Source organism: Triticum urartu, chromosome 6A (assembly GCF_056163025.1).
Source record: "Triticum urartu cultivar PI428250 chromosome 6A, HENAU_Tu73, whole genome shotgun sequence".
Taxonomy (NCBI): domain Eukaryota; kingdom Viridiplantae; phylum Streptophyta; class Magnoliopsida; order Poales; family Poaceae; genus Triticum; species Triticum urartu.
The window spans coordinates 41,429,804-41,451,957 of NC_141878.1; the positions used below are offsets into that span (position 1 = coordinate 41,429,804).

Here is a 22,154-nt window from a genome sequence, read left to right on the forward strand (position 1 = left end):
AAGCATATAGTTTTATACAGACTTGCGATGAAGCCTGTATTTACAAGAAAGTGAGTGGGAGCACTACAACATTTTTGATAAGTATATGTGAACAACATATTGTTGATCAGAAATAATGTATAATTTTCTGGAAAGCATAAAGGAATATTTGAAAGGAGTTTTTCAAAGAAAGACCTCGGTAAAGCTGCTTACATATTGAGCATCAAGATCTATAGAGATAGATCAAGACGCTTGATAATTTTTTCAATGAGTACATACCTTGACAAGATTTTGAAGTAGTTCAAAATGGAACAGTCAAAGAAAGAGTTCTTGCCTGTGTTGCAAGGTGTGAAATTGAGTAAGACTCAAAGCCCGACCGCGGCAGAAGATAGAAATAGAATGAAAGTCATTCCCTATGCCTCAGTCATAGGTTCTATAAAGTATGCCATGCTGTGTACCAGATCTATTGTATACCCTACACTGTGTTAAGCAAGGGAGTACAATAGTGATCTAAGAATAGATCACTGGACAACGGTCAAAATTATCCTTAGTGGAATAAGGAAATATTTCTCAATTATGGAGGTGACAAAAAGGTTTGTCGTAAAAAGTTACGTCGATGCAAGTTTTGACACAGATCTGGATGACTCTAAGTCTCGATCTAGATACATATTGAAAGTGGGAGCAATAAGCTAGAGTAGCTCCGTGCAGAGCATTGTTGACATAGAAATTCGCAAAATACTTACGGATCTGAATGTGACAGACCCATTGACTAAAATTATCTCACAAGAAAAACATGATCACACCTTAGTACTCTTTGGGTGTTAATCACATAGCGATGTGAACTAGATTACTGACTCTAGTAAACCCTTTGGGTGTTGATCACATATCGATGTGAACTATGGGTGTTAATCACATGGTGATGTGAACTATTGCTGTTAAATCACATGGCGACATGAACTAGATTATTGACTCTAGTGCAAGTGGGAGACTGAAGGAAATATGCCCTAGAGGCAATAATAAAGTTATTATTTATTTCCTTATATCATGATAAATGTTTATTATTCATGCTAAATTGTATTAACCGGAAACATAATACATGTGTGAATACATAGACAAACAGAGTGTCACTAGTATGCCTCTACTTGACTAGCTCGTTAATCAAAGATGGTTATGTTTCCTAACCATGAACAAAGTGTTGTTATTTGATTAACGAGGTCACATCATTAGTTCAATGATCTGATTGACATGACCCATTCCATTAGCTTAGCACCTGATCGTTTAGTATGTTGCTATTGCTTTCTTCATGACTTATACATGTTCCTATGACTATGAGATTATGCAACTCCCGTTTGCCGGAGGAACACTTTGGGTGCTACCAAACGTCACAATGTAACTGGGTGATTATAAAGGAGCATTACAGGTGTCTCCAAAGGTACATGTTGGGTTGGCGTATTTCGAGATTTGGATTTGTCACTCCGATTGTCGGAGAGGTATCTCTGGGCCCTCTCGGTAATGCACATCACACAAGCCTTGCAAGCATTACAACTAATATGTTAGTTGTGAGATGATGTATTATGGAACGAGTAAAGAGACTTGCCGGTAACGAGATTGAACTAGGTATTGGATACCGACGATCAAATCTCGGGCAAGTAACATACCGATGACAAAGGGAACAACGTATGTTGTTATGCGGTCTGACCGATAAAGATCTTTGTAGAATATGTAGGAGCCAATATGGGCATCCAAGTCCCGTTATTGGTTATTGACCGGAGATGTGTCTCAGTCATGTCTGCATTGTTCTCGAACCGTAGGTTCCGCATGCTTAACGTTACGATGACAGTTATTATGAGTTTATGCATTTTGATGTACCGAAGTTAGTTCGGAGTCCCGGATGTGATCATGGACATGACGAGGAGTCTCGAAATGGTTGAGACATAAAGATTGATATATTGGAAGCCTATGTTTGGATATCGGAAGTGTTCCGGGTGAAATCGAGATTTTACCGGAGTACCGGGAGGTTACCGGAACCCCCCGGGAGCTATATGGGCCTTAGTGGGCTTTAGTGGAAAGGAGAAAGGGGCAGCCCAAGGTGGGCCGCGCGCCTCCCCCCTCCCCTAGTCCTATTAGGACAAGGAGAGGTGGCCGGCCCCCCTCTCTCTCTTTCCCCCTCGGGGAATCCTATTCCAACTAGGATTGGGGGGGGGAGTCCTACTCCTGGTAGGAGTAGGACTCCTCCTGCGCCCTCCTCCTGGCCGGCCGCCCCCTCCCCCTTGGATCCTTTATATACGGGGGTAGGGGGGTACCTCTAGACACACAAGTTGATCCTTGAGATCGTTCCTTAGCCGTGTGCGGTGCCCCCTGCCACCATATTCCACCTCGATCATATTGTAGCGGTGCTTAGGCGAAGCCCTGCGACTGTAGAACATCAAGATCGTCACGACGCCGTCGTGCTGACGGAACTCCTCCCCGACGCTTTGCTGGATCGTAGCCCGGGGATCGTCATCGAGCTGTACGTGTGCTAAGAACTCGGAGGTGCCGGAGTAACGGTGCTTGGATCGGTCGGATCGGGAAGACGTACGACTACTTCCTCTACGTTGCGTCAACGCTTCTGCAGTCGGTCTGCCTGGGTACGTAGACAACACTCTCCCCTCTCATTGCTGTGCATCACCATGATCTTGCGTGTGCGTAGGAATTTTTTTGAAATTACTACGTTCCCCAACAAATATGTGTATCACTACGATCAAGATTCAATAAACCATTCAACTTGGGTGTATGACCATTGAAGGTTTTATTCATGTAATCAGAACAACAATTATTGTCTGACTCTAAATGAATAACCGTATTGCAATAAACATGATCAAATCATATTCATGCTTAACGCAAACACCAAATAACATTTATTTAGGTTCAACACTAATCCCGAAAGTATAGGGAGTGTGTGATGATGATCATATCAATCTTGGAACCACTTCCAACACACATCGTCACTTCACCCTTAACTAGTCTCTGTTCATTCTTCAACTCCCGTTTGAGTTACTAATCTTAGCAACTGAACTAGTACCAAATACTGAGGGGTTGCTATAAACACTAGTAAAGTACACATCAATAACATGTATATCAAATATACCTTTTCTCACTTTGCCATCCTTCTTATCCGCCAAATACTTGGGGCAGTTCTGCTTCCAGTGACCAGTCCCTCTGCAGTAGAGGCACTTAGTCTCAGGCTTAGGTCTAGACTTGGGCTTCTTCACTTGAGCAGCAACTTGCTTGCCGTTCTTCTTGAACTTCCCCTTCTTCCCTTTGCCTTTTTCTTGAAACTATTGGTCTTGTCAACCATCAACACTTGATGCTTTTCTTGATTTCTACCTTCGTCGACTTTAGCATCAGGAAGAGCTTGGGAATCATTTCCGTTATCCCTTGCATATTATAGTTCATCACGAAGTTCTAGTAACTTGGTGATAGTGACTAGAGAACTCTGTCAATCACTATCTTATCTGGAAGATTAACTCCCACTTGATTCAAGTGATTGTAGTACACAGACATTCTGAGCACATGCTCACTAGCTGAGTGATACGTCTCCGTCGTATCTACTTTTCCAAACACTTCTGCCCTTGTTTTTGACTCTAACTTGTATGATTTGAATGGAACTAACCCGGACTGACGCTGTTTTCAGCAGAATTACCATGGTGTTGTTTTATGTGCAGAAAACAAATATTCTCGGAATGACCTGAAACTCCACGGAACATCTTAGAAAAACAATAAAAAATCCTCGCCAAAGATGAAGACCAGGGGGACCATACCCTTCTCACGAGGGTGGGGGGCGCGCGCCCCTAGGGTGCGCCCCCTACCTCATGGGCCCCCTGTTGCGTCTCCGACTCCAACTCCACCTCCATATATTGAGTTTCGATGAGAAAAAAATGAGAGAGAAGAAATCATCGCGTTTTATGATACAGAGCCGCCGCCAAGCCCTAAAACCTCTCGGGAGGGTTGATCTGGAGTCCCTTCGGGGCTCCGGAGAGGGGGATTCGTCGCCGTCGTCATCATCAACCATCCTCCATCACCAATTTCATGATGCTCACCGCCGTGCGTGAGTAATTCCATCGTAGGCTTGCTGGACGGTGATGGGTTGGATGCGATTTATCATGTAATCTAGTTAGTTTTGTTAGGGTTTGATCCCCAGTATCCATTATGTTCTGAGATTGATGTTGCTATGACTTTGCTATGCTTAATGCTTGTCACTAGGGCCCGAGTGCCATGATTTCAGATCTGAACCTATTATGTTTTCATGAATATATGTGAGTTCTTGATCCTATTTTGCAAGTCTATAGTCACCTACTATGTGTTATGATCCGGCAACCCCGAAGTGACAATAATCGAGACCACTCCCGGTGATGACCATAGTTTGAGGAGTTCATGTATTCACTATGTGCTAATGCTTTGTTCCGGTTCTCTATTAAAAGGAGGCCTTAATATCCCTTAGTTTCCAATAGGATCCCGCTGCCACGGGAGGGTAGGACAAAAGATGTCATGCAAGTTCTTTTCCATAAGCACGTATGACTATATACGGAATACATGCCTACATTACATTGATGAATTGGAGCTAGTTCTGTGTCACCCTATGTTATGACTGTTACATGATGAACCGCATCCGGCATAATTATCCATCACTGATCGGGTGCCTACGAGTTTTCCATATACTGGTTCTCGCTTATTTACTTTTCCGCTGCTACTGTTACAATCACTACAAAATACCAAAAACATTACTTTTGCTGTCTTTACTTTTGTTGCCTCTACCACCACTATCATATTACTTTGCTACTAAACACTTTGTTGCAGATACTAAGTTTCCAGGTGTGGTTGAATTGACAATTCAGCTGCTAATACTTGAGAATATTCTTTGGCTCCCCTTGTGTCGAATCAATAAATTTGGGTTGAATACTCTACCCTAGAAAGCTGTTGCGATCCCCTATACTTGTGGGTTATCAAGACTAATTTCTGGCGCCGTTGCTGAGGAGCATAGCTCTATTCTTTGAGTCACTTGGGATTTATATCTGCTGGACACTATGAAGAACTTGAGAGATCCAAAAACCAAGATCTATCCCTCAACTACGAGGGGAGGTAAGGAACTGTCATCTAGCTCTGCACTTGATTCACCTTCTGTTATGAGTAAGTTTGCGACACCTACACCTTCTTCTGCTATTCGTTCTGATATGTCGCATGTTATTGATGATGCCACTTCTGCTACGCATGATACTTATGATGAAACTGCTTCTATGCCTGATACTACTGTGCCCCTTAGTGAATTTCTTGATGAACAAATTGCTAGGGCTAGAGAAAGAGAAATTATTGAATCTGAATACGATGATGATAGTGATGATGAAAATATGCCTGTTATTCCTGAGGGTTATCTTTTTGATGCGGAATCTTCTGCCGCTATTTCTGCTTGCAAAGATAGATATGAGCTTAAGAGGTTATTAATTAAATGGAACAAAGAATCACTTAGAGATAAAATGAGACCTGACCCTGCTTTTGCTACTTCACCTATATGTGTTCCTGATAAGGATTATGAATTCTCAGTTGATCCTGATATAATTACTTTGGTTGAATCTGATCCATTTTATGGCTATGAATCTGAAACTGTTGTGGCACATCTTACTAAGTTAAATGATATAGCTTCCCTGTTTACTAATGATGAGAGATCGCATTACTTCTATATACTCAAAATATTTCTGTTCTCATTTAAGGGTGATGCTAAGACATGGTTTAATTCTCTTGATCCTGGTTGTGTGCGTAGTCCCCAGGATATGATTTATTACTTCTCTGCTAAATATTTCCCTGCTCATAAGAAACAAGCTGCTTTGAGGGAAATATACAACTTTGTGCAAATTAAAGAAGAGAGTCTCCCACAAGCTTGGGGGAGGCTTCTCAAGTTACTTAATGCTTTGCCTGATCATCCTCTTAAGAAACCTGAAATACTTGATATCTTTTATAATGGACTAACCGATGCTTCCAGAGATTACCTGGACAGTTGTGCTGATTCTCTTTTCAGGAAAAGAACACCAGATGAAGCTGAAATTCTATTGAATAATATGTTGACAAATGAAAATAATTGGGCACCTCCTAAGCCAGCTCCTGAGCCAACTCCTGCTCCAATTACTGAGCCTATTCCTAAACCAACTCCAAAGAAGAGAGGTATTCTATTTCTCAGTCCCGAAGATATGCAAGAGGCAAAGAAATCTATGAAAGAAAAAGGTATTAAAGCTGAAGACGTAAAGAATTTACCTCCAATTGAAGAAATACATGGTCTTAATATACCGTCTGTTGAAGAAACATATGATCTCAATTCTTTATTTACTAAAGAACCTCCTGATCCCGATATCCCGACACAGGTAGTAAAGGTAAATTCTCTCTATAGATATGATAAAGCTGAAGTCCCTCCTACTAAAATTGCTAGTCAGTGCTTGGATGAGTTTGATAACTTTATGTTTAAGCAAGACGACTTCAATGCTTATTTTGGTAGACAATTAAAAGAAAATGCTTATATGATTAGACGCTTGGGTGATTATATGGCTGATATTAAAGGTGAAACTAAACTTGTTAGTAAACAAGCTTCTATGGTTAGCACTCAAGTAGAACAAGTACTTAAAGCTCAAAAAGAAGTGCTTAATGAAATGAATAGTAAGAAAAATGATTATGCTATTAGAGTGGCTACTAGAACTGGTAGAATGACTCAGGAACCTTTGTAGCCCGAAGGCCACCCTAAGTGAATCGAGCAAGATTCTCAAAGAAATAATATTGATGTTCCTAGTTCTTTTAAAAAGAAGAAGAAGAAAAATGATAGAACTGTGTAAACTTCTAGTGAACCTATTGCCGAACCACCTGATAGTCCAAATGATATTTCTATGTCTGATGCTGAAACACAATCTGGTAATGAACATGAACCTAGTAAAAATATTAACAATAATGTTCATGATGATGCTCAACCTAGTAATGATAATGATGTAGAAATTGAACCTGCTGTTGATCTTGATAACCCACAATCAAAGAATCAACGTTATGATAAAAAAGACTTTGTTGCTAGGAAACATGGTAAAGAAAGGGAACCTTGGGTTCAGAAACCCATGCCTTTTCCTCCGAAACCATCCAAGAAAAAGGATGATGAGGATTTTGAGCGCTTTGCTGAAATTATTAGGCCTATATTTTTGCGTATGAGATTAACTGATGTGCTCAAAACAAATCCTTATGCTAAATATATGAAGGATATCATTACTAATAAAAGAAAGATACCGGAAGCTGAAATTTCCACCATGCTTGCTAATTATACTTTTAAAGGTGGAATACCAAAGAAACTTGGAGATCCCGGAGTACCTACTATACCTTGCTCCATTAAAAATAATTATATTAAAACTGCTTTATGTGATCTTGGAGCCGGTGTTAGTGTTATGCCTCTCTCTTTATATCATAGACTTGACTTGAATAAGTTGACACCTACCGAAATATCTTTGCAAATGGCTGATAAATCAACTGCTATACCTGTCGGTATTTGTGAGGATGTGCTTGTTGTGGTTGCGAACGTTACTATTTTAACGGACTTTGTTATACTTGATATTCCCGAGGATGATAGTATGTCTATTATTCTTGGAAGACCTTTTTCTTAATACTGCAGGGGCTGTTATTGATTGCAACAAAGGCAATGTCACTTTTCATGTTAATGGTAATGAGCATACGGTACACTTTCCGAGGAAACAACCTCAAGTTCATAGTATCAATTCTATTGGAAAAATTCCATCGATTATATTTGGAGGTTTTGAATTTCCTCTTCCTACTGTCAAGAAGAAATATGATATTCTTATTATAGGGGATGTGCATATCCCCGTTGAGGTAACTTAGTGCTATTCGAAATTTCTCCGGTTTCATGATTATCGGAATGAGTTTGTTAACAAGACTTGATCAGCATTGTTAGTGGATTCTTTTTGATGAGCATGAGATGGATGAAACTAGAAGCACAAACTTCTGTACCCTCTTTATACTTTCTGTTATTTTTATTAAATAAAGTAAAAATAGTATTTTCTGTCAGTTTCCTGACTTATCCGTGCAATATAAAAATATCCCGAAAATAAAAGTCCTCAGAATGCCATGCCAATTTAATATGATTTTTTGGGAATATTTGAGGATTTACTGTGCAAAAATTACCGCGGGAGGAGTTGCCACCTAGCCACGAGGGTGGTGGGCGCGCCCCCCCTATAGGGCATGCCCCCCTGCCTCGTGGGCCTACGGTGGCCCTCCTCCACTTATCCCAGCACCCTTCTTCTTCCTCTATCTCACACAAACCGGAAAAACCAACTCAAGCACGAGTTCCAGCCACTTTTGCTATGATTTTCGATCTCCTTGCTCAAAGCACCTCTCGCAAAACTGCTTGGGGAGATTGTTCCTTGGTATGTGACTCCTCCATTGGTCCAATTAGTTTTTGTTCTAGTGCTTTATTCTTTGCAAATTTGTGCTGCATAGGTGACCATGTTCTTGAGCTTGCATGTCAAATTTATATGGTTCCAAGTAGTTCTAATGCTTGATATAGGCTCTAGGCACTTGTAGGAGTAGTTGCTATCAATATTATTGAGTTTGGTTTACTTTTATTTTGAAGTTACTAAAAATTTCAGAATTTTTCAGAGAAAAACAATATGCTTAGAAAGATGTTCCAAGGTGGTTCCTCTAAGAAGCAAGGACCCAGGATTGCTATGCGCGATGCTGACGGGGATCCACCAAGAGACGCTCCAGTACGGCCTTGCGAATGGCCGTCGGAAAATTTTATGGACCGTGCGGGAATTAAAGAAGAATTCTAATCATATTTGCGCAATGCCGGTCTTGAGGATTTTGAGGCTAACAAATGCCCCCAGTATCATGATCTCACAAGTTCATTTGTGAGGAGGTTTGAGTATTCATCTTCGCGTAATTCTCCTTCAGTAATGTTTGATCTTTATGACAAATCTTATACCATGGACCTAGAGGATTTCACTCTTGCATGCAAACTTCCATCATGGGGTAGTGTTAGGGATCCCCCTAAATCCGAATTTAGAAACTTTCTTGCTAGTATAACTGTGGGGGAATCTAGAGATATAACGCATGCTACCATAGGGAGCATTCACTTTCCTGCTATACATTATTTTGCTCTCTTCATCGGTAGATGCATAAATGCTAAGGATGAAGCATGTCACATGTGTGTCCCTATTCTTAGCATTCTTAGGAGTGCTGTGTTAGGAGACCAATCTTATCATATGGGAGGCATTGTAGCTCGTAGGTTGCATCATAATAGACATAATGGAGATTTCTTTGGAGGAATTTATGCAACCCGCTTAGCTCATTTTCTTGAGATAGACATTCGTGAGGGTGATATGGAATTGCCTCCTTCATATTTAGATTATGACTCTATGGCTTCGCACCAGTTTGTCGAGAGGCCTGAATCACCTCTCTTATATCGCTTAATTTTTGATAAAAGACGTGTTTTCCATATTATTCTCCTTGCTCATGCCTTCTTTGATTCACAGAAAAAAGGAAGATATGTTATTACCAGAGAGGAGGCAGAAGAGTACAAGAGGAGAGCGGAGGCAGCTCGACTCCACGCTGTAGCACAGCAGGCGATAACCGCTACACATCAGTATGATCCCAACTATTCCTCCTCATCACAGTACGACCCCAACAACTATTATTATGGATATCCGCCAGGCCAGCCGTGGCCATAGACCCCAACAACTTAGGCCATAAACAGCATTATCATTCTTCTTATTATTTAATTCATTGAGCAAATCATTTTGAGCTTCAAGTACTTGTTCTACTTGAGTGGTAACCATAGAAGCATGCTTACTAATGAGTTTAAGTTCACCTTTAACTCTAGACATATAATCACCCAAGTGTTCAAGCATATCGGAATTGTATTTAAATTGTCTACTAAAATAAGCATTGAAGTTTTCTTGTTTAACAATAACATTGTCAAACTCATCTAAGCATTGTCTAGCAGACTTATAGTGAGGGATATCACCTTCATCAAATCTATAGAGAGAATTTTCCTTTACTACCTGTGTCGGGTTATCAAGACCATGTGTTCCTTCAATAGGTGATGAATTAAGACCATATATTTCTTCAACAAGCGGTAAATTAAGACCATGTATTTCTTCAATAGAAGTTAATTCTTAACATCTTCAGCTTTAATACCATTTTCTTTCATAGATTTCTTTGCCTCTTGCATATCTTCAGGACTGAGAAATAGAACACCCCTCTTCTTCGGAGTTGGCTTAGGAGTTGGTTTAGGAAGTGTCCAATTATTTTCATTGGTCAACATATTATTCAATAGAATTTCAGCTTGATCCTGTGTTCTTTCCCTGAAAACAGAACCGGCACAACTATCCAGGTGGTCTCTGGAAGCATCGGTTAGTCCATTATAAAGGATATCAAGTATTTCATTTTTCTTAAGAGGATGATGAGGCAAAGCATTAAGTAATTGGAGAAGCCTCCCCCAAGCTTGTGGGAGACTCTCTTCTTCAATTTGCACAAAATTATATATTTCCCTTAAAGCAGCTTGTTTCTTATGAGCAGGGAAATGTTTATCAGAGAAGTAATAAATCATATCCTGGGGACTACGCACACAACCAGGATCAAGAGAATTAAACCATATCTTAGCATCACCCTTGAATGAGAACGAAAATATCTTAAGGATATAATAGTAGCGAGATTTCTCATCATTAGTGAACAGGGTGGCTATATCATTTGATTTAGTAAGATGTGCCACAATAGTTTCAGATTCATAGCCATAAAAAGGATCAGATTCAACCAAAGTAATTATATCAGGATCAACAGAGAATTCGTAATCCTTATCAGTAACAAAGATAGGTGAAGTAGCATAAGGAGGATCATATTTCATTCTAGCATTCAGAGTTTTTTGTTTAAGCTTAGCTAATAATTTCTTAAGATCACCTCTATTATTGGAAAGCAAGAAAGTCTCTAGCAGTTTCTTCATCCATAACATAGTCCTCAGGCACAACAGGAAATTCATATTTAGGGGGAGAATCTTCATCATCATTTTCATCAATATTATCAGTTTCAATAATTTCATTCTCTCTAGCCCTAGCAAGTTGGTCATCAAGAAATTCACCAAGTGACACAGTAGTATCAAACATAGAAGTAGTTTCATCATAAGAGTATCATGCATAGCAGAAGTGGCATCATCAATAACATTCGACATATCAGAATTAATAGCAGAAGCAGGTTTAGGTGTCGCAAGCTTACTCAAAACAGAAGGTGAATCAAGTGCAGAGCTAGATGGCAGTTCCTTACCTCCCCTCGTAGTTGAGGGATAATTTTTTGTCTTCTCGTCTTTCAAGTTCTTCATAGTGACCAGCAGATATAAATCCCAAGTGACTCAAAGAATAGAGCGATGCTCCCCGGCAACGGCGCCAGAAAATAGTCTTGATAACCCACAAGTATAGGGGATCGCAACAGTTTTCGAGGGTAGAGTATTCAACCCAAATTTATTGATTCGACACAAGGGGAGCCAAAGAATATTCTTAAGTATTAACAGTTGAGTTGTCACTTCAACCACACCTGGATAACTTAGTATCTGCAGCAAAGTATTTAGTAGCAAAGTAATATGGAAGTAACGGTAACGGTAGCATAAGTAATATTTTTGGGTTTTGTAGTGATTGTAACAGTAGCAACGGAAAGGTAAATAAGAGAAGAAAAATATGTGCAAAGCTCATAGGCATTGGATCGTGATGGAGAATTATGTCGGATGCGGTTCATCATGTAACAATCATAGCATAGGGTGACACAGAACTAGCTCCAATTCATCAATGTAATATAGGCATGTATTCCGAATATAGTCATACGTGCTTATGAAAAAGAACTTGCATGACATGTTTTGTCCTACCCTCCCGTGGCAGCGGGGTCCTAATGGAAACTAAGGGATACTAAGGCCTCCTTTTAATAGAGTACCGGACCAAAGCATTCACACATAGTGAATACATGAACTCCTCAAACTATGGTCATCACCGGAAGTGGTCCCGATTATTGTCACTTCGGGGTTGCCGGATCGTAACACATAGTAGGTGACTATAGACTTGCAAGATAGGATCAAGAACTCACATATATTCATGAAAACATAATAGGTTCAGATCTGAAATCATGGCACTCGGGCCCTAGTGACAAGCATTAAGCATGGCAAAGTCATAGTAACATCAATCTCAGAACATAATGGATACTAGGGATCAAACCCTAATAAAACTAACTCGATTACATGATAAATCTCATCCAACCCATCACCGTCCAGCAAGCCTACGATGGAATTACTCACGCATGGCGGTGAGCATCATGAAATTGGTGATGGAGGATGGTTGATGATGACGATGGCGACGGATTCCCCTCTCCGAAGCCCCGAACGGACTCCAGATCAGCCCTCCCGAGAGAGTTTAGGGCTTGGCGGCGGCTCTGTATCGTAAAATGCGATGAATCCTTCTCCCTGATTGTTTTCTCCCCGAACGTGAATATATAGAGTTGGAGTTGAGGTTGGTGGAGCTCCAGGGGGCCCACGAGGCAGGGGGCGTGCCCCAGGGTGTGCGTTCGGTTTTTTAGGGGGCACCGGGGGACGGCCGCCTCCGGGCCCGAAGCCGCTCCCGGTCCTCGGCAGCCTGCCCGATCTAGGCGGCAACCTGCACCACACGCTGGCGCGCCTGGCCCGTGCCCACGGCCCCGTCATGAAGCTCAAGCTGGGCCTGGTCACCACCGTGGTGGTCTCCTCGCGTGACGCTGCGCGGGAGGCCTTCACCAGGTACGACCGCCACCTGGCCGCGCGCCCCGTCCCGGACGCGGCCAACGCGGTCGGTAACTCCGGCCGGTCCATGATCTGGCTGCCCAGCTCCGACCCGCTCTGGAAGACCCTGCGCGGCATCGTGGCCTCGCACATATTCTCCCCGCGTGGCCTCGCCGCCGCGCGCGGCGTGCGCGAGCGCAAGGTGCGTGACATGGTGGGCTACTTCCGCCGCCGCGCGGGGGAGGAGGTGGACGTCGGCGAGGCCGTGTAGGGCGGCGTGCTGAACCTCGTGTCCAGCGCCTTCTTCTCCGTCGACGTGGTGGACGTGGGCGGAGAGTCCGCGAGTGAGCTGTGGGAGGTCGTGGAGGACATCATCGCCGCGCTGGGCAAGCCCAACGTGTCCAACATCTTCCCTTTCCTCCGGCCGCTGGACCTGAAGGGCTGGCGTCGCTGGGCGGGGGCGCGCTACCACAAGGTCTTTGGCATACTTGACAGAATTATAGACCGTCGTCCACGGGCGAGCACGCGCACGGCGACTTCCTGGACTCGCTGCTGGAGCTCGTTTCCGCAGGCAAGATCGGTCGCGACAAGGTGACGGTGATACTGTTCGACGTGTTCGTGGCCGGGACCGACACGATGGCCATCACGGTGGAGTGGGCGATGGCCGAGCTGCTCCGGCACCCGCGCGCCATGGCCAAGGCGCGCGCGGAGATGGAGGACGTCCTCGGCGGCAAGGTCGACACGGACACCCTCGAGGAGCCTGACGCGGCGAGCCTACCGTACCTGCAGGCCGTGGTGAAGGAGGTGATGCGGCTGCACCCTGTGGCGCCGATCATGCTGCCGCACCAGGCCGCGGAGGATGCCGTGGAGATCGGCGGCTTCGCCGTGCCCAGAGGCGCAACGCTGATCTTCAACGTGTGGGCGATCATGCGGGATCCGGTGGCGTGGGAGAGGCCCGACGAGTTCGTGCCGGAGAGGTTTCTGGATAAGGCGGTGGAGTTTCGGGGCAAGGACTACGAGTTCATCCCGTTCAGGTCCGGGCGGCGGCTGTGCCCCGGCCTGCCGATGGCGGAGCGGGTCGTGCCGTTCGTGGTGGCGTCGCTGCTGCAGGCGTTCGAGTGGCGGCTCCCGGACGGCGTGGCAGTCGACGAGCTGGACGTGACGGAGAAGTTCACCACGGTGAACACGCTCGCCGTGCCCCTTAGGGTCGTCCCCGTCGTGGTCACCTAGCTATCATGCATGCAATCCTACTATCTTGTAATCGTGCGGACGAGATGCACCCGGTTTATCTACACTAGCTATTCATGAAAATTCAGTAGCCAGACATTCCTGATTCCTTAGGCATCGCGTCGGTCATGTGTGGCCGCTTCGCTTTGGATTGCCTGCCATTCGCCACTGCCTCATCGATGGGTTGGTTATAATAGCACATCACATCGCGCTAGATCTTACAAGATTTGGTGGAGTGTGTTATTCTCTACTCCCTCCGTTTTCATAATACAAGAACGTTTTTCAAACTAACAAAGCTTGAAAAATGTTTTTATATTATGGGAAGAGGGAGTAACTTTCTTCATCAAAATTCATTGGTGCGGTTAACTATAGTATTATGATTGATCCCCCAACGCATATTGTGTAGGCCAGATTCACACTGAACCTTAGCGCTGTCATCTCCGCTAATAAGGCATTAACACAGAAATTGATGTTGTTATTGCTCACTGCAAGAAATCTTCCATTACTATCTCGCAACACAGCACCAACCGCATCCTTCAGAGAATTAACATCGAAAGCATCATCAACATTCAGTTTAACATAGTTCACAATAGGTAAACGCCAGTCGCTTGGAAATCTGATTTGGGTCAGTCGATTTTCCTTACAAGAAAGGAGGCGCCGAAGGGAAGGAAGAAACAGCCGCATCACCTGAGCGCGCGCGCGAGGGGGGGGGGGGGGGCTTACTTCACAAGCTTCCCCATGATCTGTCTTAGGTTAGGGGTGAGGGCGGAAGAACGGCGACGGTGGCGGTGGTGGTGGTGGTGGTGGGGGGGGCAACTTTGCCAGAGAAAAAACCAGCGAGGCCTGGGGCTAGAGGGATAGGCAGGAACGGTGGCAAGATCGGCGGTGTGGGGAGGTTGAGGGGAGGGCGGGGCGGCGAGGCGGTCGCGGGAGAGCCGGCGGTTATGCTAGTGGTAGCTGGCGGCTTGGGTGAGATCTGGGAGAAGATGAACAGGAAACGATTCGGAGGTAGAAGAAGGCATATGTATTGTTGGATCTCAATCTAAAGGCTGAAAATGATCGATTGACCCTAATTTATTTTAGGGTCGACTTACCCCTAGCCTCTCCCAACATAGTTTTGATTCGGCTTTCACCACCCTTCACTCTTTTTTCAATAAATGGTAGATTTTACTGGTTTAAATGGAGCATCAAGAGGATATAAATACTATGAGCACATACCCAGCCTCTGCACAGTTAGGATGCACACAACCAACATGAACACAAACAAAAGATGCCGGCAACCTAGCAAAACTTCACTCTGATGCCTAGCTTTCGGTGAATTTGCCTGAAAGTAATTCCTAGTAAGCACTCTCACAGGGACTTGGGAAGCATCTTGAGTTTTCTCACCGTGCACTAGCTCGTGGTGTTCCCACAACAAATACCAGGTTGTCATCGCAACAGTCTCACAAAAACTTCCTTGACCGAGAACCAAAGCTTCTTCGTTAGGGGTACAAATCAACTATTCAAGAATCAATTCACCAGCACCCTAATGGGAAAACTTCCTTGACCGAGAACCAAAGCTTCTTCGTTAGGGGTGCAAATCAACTATTCAAGAATCAATTCACCAGCACCCTAATGGGAACAGGCTTTGCGGATAACATCATCAACTCCAAGTTGATTCTACACCTCCTTGGCTTTCTTGCATTCAAACCGAATATGCTTATGGTCTCAGCACTTTGATTACATGATGGGCATTGCTGAGGGATTTTAAAATGTCTATCTACAAGCACATCCCAACATGGTAACGACCCATGTATATTTCTCAATACAATAACTTTAACCTTTGGTAGGCAGCGCAATTTCGAATTGCACCCACACCATTTGTTTCAATTATTTGATTACCAAACTGACAATCCCACTCTAAATGATAAGTTGTTCATGTCTTCATCAAGCTCCATGCAATAGAATCAGATATCTCATGGGCTGGTATGGAGAGTATGCTTTTTTGACGGGTGAAAAGTATGCTTCTTGAATCAACAGGCCAGAAGGTTTGATTTATAAGTGGTTCATTTCATTATCCTATAACACGGCTAATAAGATCAATAGTTGATAGTAAGTGACCTCCACTTCTAGTAATTACCCTCCTATCTGGAGCTTGCGGGATCCAGGACTCGCTCCAAATGTTAATGTTCTTACCATCACATACTCTCCACACACACAAACGTTTGATAATGTTCACCCTTGCCATAATGGTTTTCCATGTGTAACATGACTTTTTGCTTGCCATAATCGGTTTCCATGTGTAACATGACTTTTTTGTGAGAGTAGCATTAAGTTGGCCTCCATCCGGGAAGTAATTACTGCTCAAGATGGTAGCAAAAAGAGAATCTGGATGATCAGTTAATCTCCAAGCCTGTTTAGCTAAAAGTGCAAGATTAAAGCAATGCAAATCACATAACTCATTCCTCGTTTCTTTCTTGGAACACATATTTTCCACCAGGCAAACCAATACATTTTCTTATGATTAACATCATCACTTCACCAAAATTGTGTAATCGTGTCAATGGCTCCTCTGCAAATGTTATCTTTTTAGGAATTTTAAAGACGTACATTGCATATGATGGTACTGGTTGTGCTAGTGACTTAGTAAGAATCTCCTTGCCCCTGATGGCAGATACTTCTCCTTCCATCCATTCAATAAACAGTCCACCAAATATGGAAAGCAATTTGTTTTTCCTAGACCAACCGTCACTGGGAGGCCTAAATATTTGTCATCCAAAGCCTCGGTCATGATATACAGTGTCGAACACACTTGTACACTAGTATTAACACTAGTACTTGGGCTTAAGAAAATAGTGGATTTATCGCCACTAACCAATTGTCCCGAAGCTATACAATATGCATTCACAACACTTCAAGCACTCAACTTTTTGGGAGTTGGCTTTCATTAAAATCAGAGACTCATCCGCAAATAAAAGATTCGTAGCAACAGGTGCATCATGGGATACCTTGACTCCAGTAAGCTCTCCCTCTTTCTCTGCATGTGCCAACAACTCTAATAAACTCTCTGTGCAAAGGAGACAACGGTTCCCCTGACGGAATCCTCTAGTTACCTTAAAGCTCTCATCTTCGTCCGAGTTAAATCAAACTCTATACTGGAATGAAGTGGCACACATCATAATAAGCTTGACCCAACTTGCTTGAAAACCCATCTTCAAAAGTATTCCTTCCAAAAAGACCCATTCTGCACGATCATGTGCTTTATGCATATGCAACTTTACAACACACCACCTTTCCTTCCTTCTTTTTAAAATTTTCTATGGCATGAAGGCTCTCATATGCAACAAGAACGTTATGAGCAATCAAACAACCCATAACAAAAGAACTCTGTGTAGGGATGATCTCCCCTGGCAAAATTACTTTAAGACGGGCTTCCAACATCTTAGAAATAATTTTATATAGCACATATTACACAAACTGATCGACCTAAATTGGGTTATCTTCCCCTGTGAATGCATTCAGGATCATTGCAGTCGCCTTATCATTCCACCCATTCGGCATGCTGCAAGAATTTACCGTTCTAAGAACTTGTTCTATAATATTACCACCCAACATAATACAAAACCTCTAGTAAAATATGGCATGAAGACTTTCAGGCCTGGAGCCTTGAGATCTCCAATTTCAAAGAGGGCTTTACGAACTTCTTCGGTCGTATAAGGGCCCGAAAGTGACACATTCATGTCCCTCGCGGCTCACCGACGGAAAGATACCCCCCCCCAATTAGGTGCTAGAATTGCCGACGTGTAGAGTTTAGAGAAATGCTCAGTAATTAAAAATTGATATCCTCTGTACCTTGCTTCGAATTTCAACAATCATCTTGAAGTTTCTCAATTTGATGTCCTTCCTTGTTGTAGCTGCTTTACGAAAAAATGATGTGTTTCTATATCTCCATGCATGAGCCAATTGGCTCTTGCTCTTTGTAAACAGTATATTTCTTCCTGATCCAACAAATTTTCCACAAAGATCTGGACCTCCTTTGGTCATGCTATTGTCTCAATTATAACTTGACCGCATTTCAGTTTTTCTGATTCCTTCTTAAACTTTTTGATATAGTCTACTCGGAATTTCTATCGCATTTACAATATCTTCCTGTAGTAACCGAGCTTCAAAATTCATACCTCCTACCTATCACTTAAGCTTATCACCATCATAATACTCAGTGTCAAGCACAAGTGGACAATGATCAGAATGTGCATGCTATCCATTTACTACCATTGCGAATGGGAATTTATTTCTCCAGGCATCATTACAAACAACTGCATTGAGTTGTTCTCTATGTTGGGAAACGTAGTAATTTCAAAACATTTCCTACGCACACGCAAGATCATGGTGATGCATAGCAACGAGAGGGGAGAGTGTCATCCACGTACCCTCGTAGACCGTAAGCGGAAGCGTTATGAGAATGCGGTTGATGTAGTCGTACGTCTTCATGATCCGACCAATCCAAGTACCAAACGTACGGCACCTCCGAGTTCAGCACACGTTCAGCTCGGTGACGTCCCACGAACTCCGATCCAGCAGAGCTTCGAGAGAGAGTTCCGTCAGCACGACGGCGTGATGACGGTGATGATGATGCTACCGACGCAGGGCTTCGCCTAAGCACTGCTACGATATGACCGAGGTGGATTATGGTGGAGGGGGGCACCGCACACGGTTAAAAGATCAATGATCAACTTGTGAGTTCAAGGGTGCCCCCCTTCCCACGTATATAAAGGAGGGAGGGGAGGCCGGACGGCCTCTCTAGGCACGCCAAGGGGGGAGGAATCCTCCTCCTAGTAGGAGTAGGAATTCTCCTTTCCTAGTCCTACTAGGAGGGGGAAGGAAGGGGAAGGGGAGGAGAAGGAAAGAGGGGGCACAACCCCTCCCCTAGTCCAATTCGGACTAGGCCCATGGGGGGCGCGTGGCCAGCCCTCGTGGCTTCTCCTCTTTTTCCCTTAAAGCTCACTAAGGCCCATATGTACTCTCGTATTCTCGTAACTCCCCTGGTACTTCGAAAAATACCCGGACCACTTGGAACCTTTCCGATGTCCAAATATAGCCTTCCAATATATCGATCTTTATGGCTCGATCATTTCTAGACTCCTCGTCATGTCCGTGATCTCATCCGAGACTCCGAACAACGTTCGGTACATCAAATCACATAAACTCATAATACCAATTGTCACCGAACGTTAAGCGTGCGGACCCTACGGGTTCGAGAACTATATGGACATAACCGAGACATGTCTCCGATCAATAACCAATAACGGAACCTGGATGATCATATTGGCTGCTACATATTCTACGAAGATCTTTATCGGTCAAATCGCATAACGGTATACGTTGTTCCCTTTGTCATCGGTATGTTACTTGCCCGAGATTCGATCGTCGGTATCTCAATATCTAGTTCAATCTCATTACCGGCAAGTCTCTTTACTCGTTCAGTAATGCTACATCCCGTAAATAACTCATTAGCTACATTGTTTGCAAGGCTTATAGTGATGTACATTACCGAGAGGGCCCAGAGATACCTCTCCGACAATCGGAGTGACAAATCCTAATCTTGATCCATGCCAACTCAACAAACACCATCAGAGACACCTGTAGAGCACCTTTATAATCACCCAGTGACGTTCTGGCATTTGGTAGCACACAAAGTGTTCCTCCGGTATTCGGAAGTTGCATGATCTCATAGTCATAGGAACAGGTATAGTTATGGAGAAAGCAATAGCAACAAACTAAACGATTGTCGTACTAAGCTAACGGATGGGTCAAGTCAATCACATCATTCTCTAATGATGTGATCCCGTTAATCAAATGACAACTCATGTCTATGGTTAGGAAACATAACCATCATTGATTCAACGAGCTAGTCAAGTAGAGGCAAACTAGTGACACTCTGTTTGTCTATGTATTCACACATGAACTAAGTTCCCGGTTAATACAATTCTAGCATGAATAATAAACATTTATCATGATATAAGGAAATATAAATAACAACTTTATTATTGCCTCTAGGGCATATTTCCTTCAGTCTCCCACTTGCAGTCAATAATCTAGTTCACATCGTCATGTGATTTAACACCAATAGTTTACATCTTTATGTGATTAGTTCACATCTCCATGTGACTAACACCCAAAGGGTCAAAAATCTAGTTCACATCGCTATGTGATTAACACACAAAGAGTGATCATGTTTTGCTTGTGAGAGAAATTTAGTCAACGGGTCTACCACATTCAGAGCCGTACGTATTTTGCAAATTTTCTATGTCTACAATGCTTTGCATGGAGCTACTTTAGCTAATTGCTCCCACTTTCAATATGTATCTAGATCGAGACTTAGAGTCATCCAGATCGGTGTCAAAGCTTGCATCGACGTAACTCTTTACGACGAACTCTTTGTCACCTCCATAACCGAGAAACATTTCCTTATTCCACTAAGGATATTTTTTACCGCTGTCCAGTGATCCACTAATGGATCACTAGTGTACCCTCTTGCCAAACATATGGTGAGGTACACAATAGGTCTGGTACACAACATAGCATACTTTGTAGAACCTATGACTGAGGCATAGGGAATGCCTTTTCATTCTCTTTTTATTTTCTGCCATGGTCGGGTTTTGAGTCTTTACTCAACTTCACACCTTGTAACACAGGCAAGAACTCCTTATTTCGCTGTTTCATTTTGAACTACTTCAAAATCTTGTCAAGGTATGTACTCATTGAAAATATATCAAGCATCTTGATCTATCTCTATAGATCTTGATGCTCAATATGTAAGTAGCTTCACCGAGGTCTTTCTTTGAAAAACTCTTTTCAAACATACCTTTATGCTTTCCAGAAAATTCTACATTATTTCCGATCAAAAATATGCCATTCACATATACTTATCAGAAATGTTGTAGTGCTCCCACTCACTTTCTTGTAAATACAGGTTTCACCGCAAGTCTGTATAAAACCATATGCTTTGATCACTTTATCAAAGCATATATTCCAACTCCGAGATGCTTGCACCAGTCTATAGATGGATCGCTGGAGCTTGCACACTTTGTTAGCACATTTAGGATTGATAAAACTTTCTTGTTGTATCATATACAATTCTTCTTTAATAAATCCATTAAGAAATGCAGTTTTGACATCCATTTGCCAGATTTCATAAAATGCGGCAACTGCTAACATGATTCAGACAGACTTTTAAGCATCGATACGAGTGAGAAACTCTCATCGTAGTCAACACCTTGAACTTGAAAAAAACATTTTTGCAACAATTCGAGCTTTGTAGATAGTAACACTACTATCAGCGTCCGTCTTCCTCTGGAATATCCATTTATTCTCAATGACTCACCGATCATTGGGCAAGTCAATCAAAGTCCATACTTTGTACTCATACATGGATCTCATCTCAGATTTCGTGGCCTCAAGCCTTTTTGCGGAATTTGGGCTCATCATCGCTTCGTCATAGTTCATAGTTTCATCATGGTCTAGTAACATGACTTCCAGAACAGGATTACCGTACCACCCTGCTGCGGACCGTACTCTGGTTGACCTATGATGTTCGGTAGTAACTTGATCTGAAGTTTCATGATCATCATCATTAGCTTCCTCAATAATTGGTGTAGAGATCACTAGAACTGATTTCTGTGATGAACTACTTTCCAATTCGGGAGAAGGTACAATTACCTCATCAAGTTCTACATTCCTCCCACTCACTTCTTTCGAGAGAAACTTCTTCTCTAGAAATGGTCCACTCTTAGCAACAAAGATCTTGCCTTTCGGATATGTGATAGAAGGTGTACCCAACAGTTTCTTTTGGGTATCCTATGAAGAGGCATTTCTCCGATTTGGGTTTGAGCTTATTAGGCTGAAACTTTTTCAGATAAGTATCACAACCCCAAACTTTAAGAAACGACATCTTAGGTTTCTAGCCAAACCATAGTTCATACGGTGTCGTCTCAACGGATTAGACGGTGCCCTATTTAACGTGAATGTAGTTGTCTCTAATGCATAACCCCAAAACGATAGCGGTAAATCAGTAAGAGACATCATAGATCGCATCATATCTAGTAAAGTACGATTACGACGTTCGGACACACCATTACGTTGTGGTGTTCCGGGTGGCGTGAGTTGCGAAACT

The 22,154-nt window shown here is 42.9% G+C and overlaps 1 pseudogene; it reads left to right on the forward strand.

Moving 5' to 3' along the window:
• Positions 1 to 6,545: 6,545 nt before the first annotated feature.
• LOC147963687 (cytochrome P450 76M5-like) lies at positions 6,546 to 14,225 on the forward strand (annotated as a pseudogene).
• Positions 14,226 to 22,154: the final 7,929 nt, after the last annotated feature.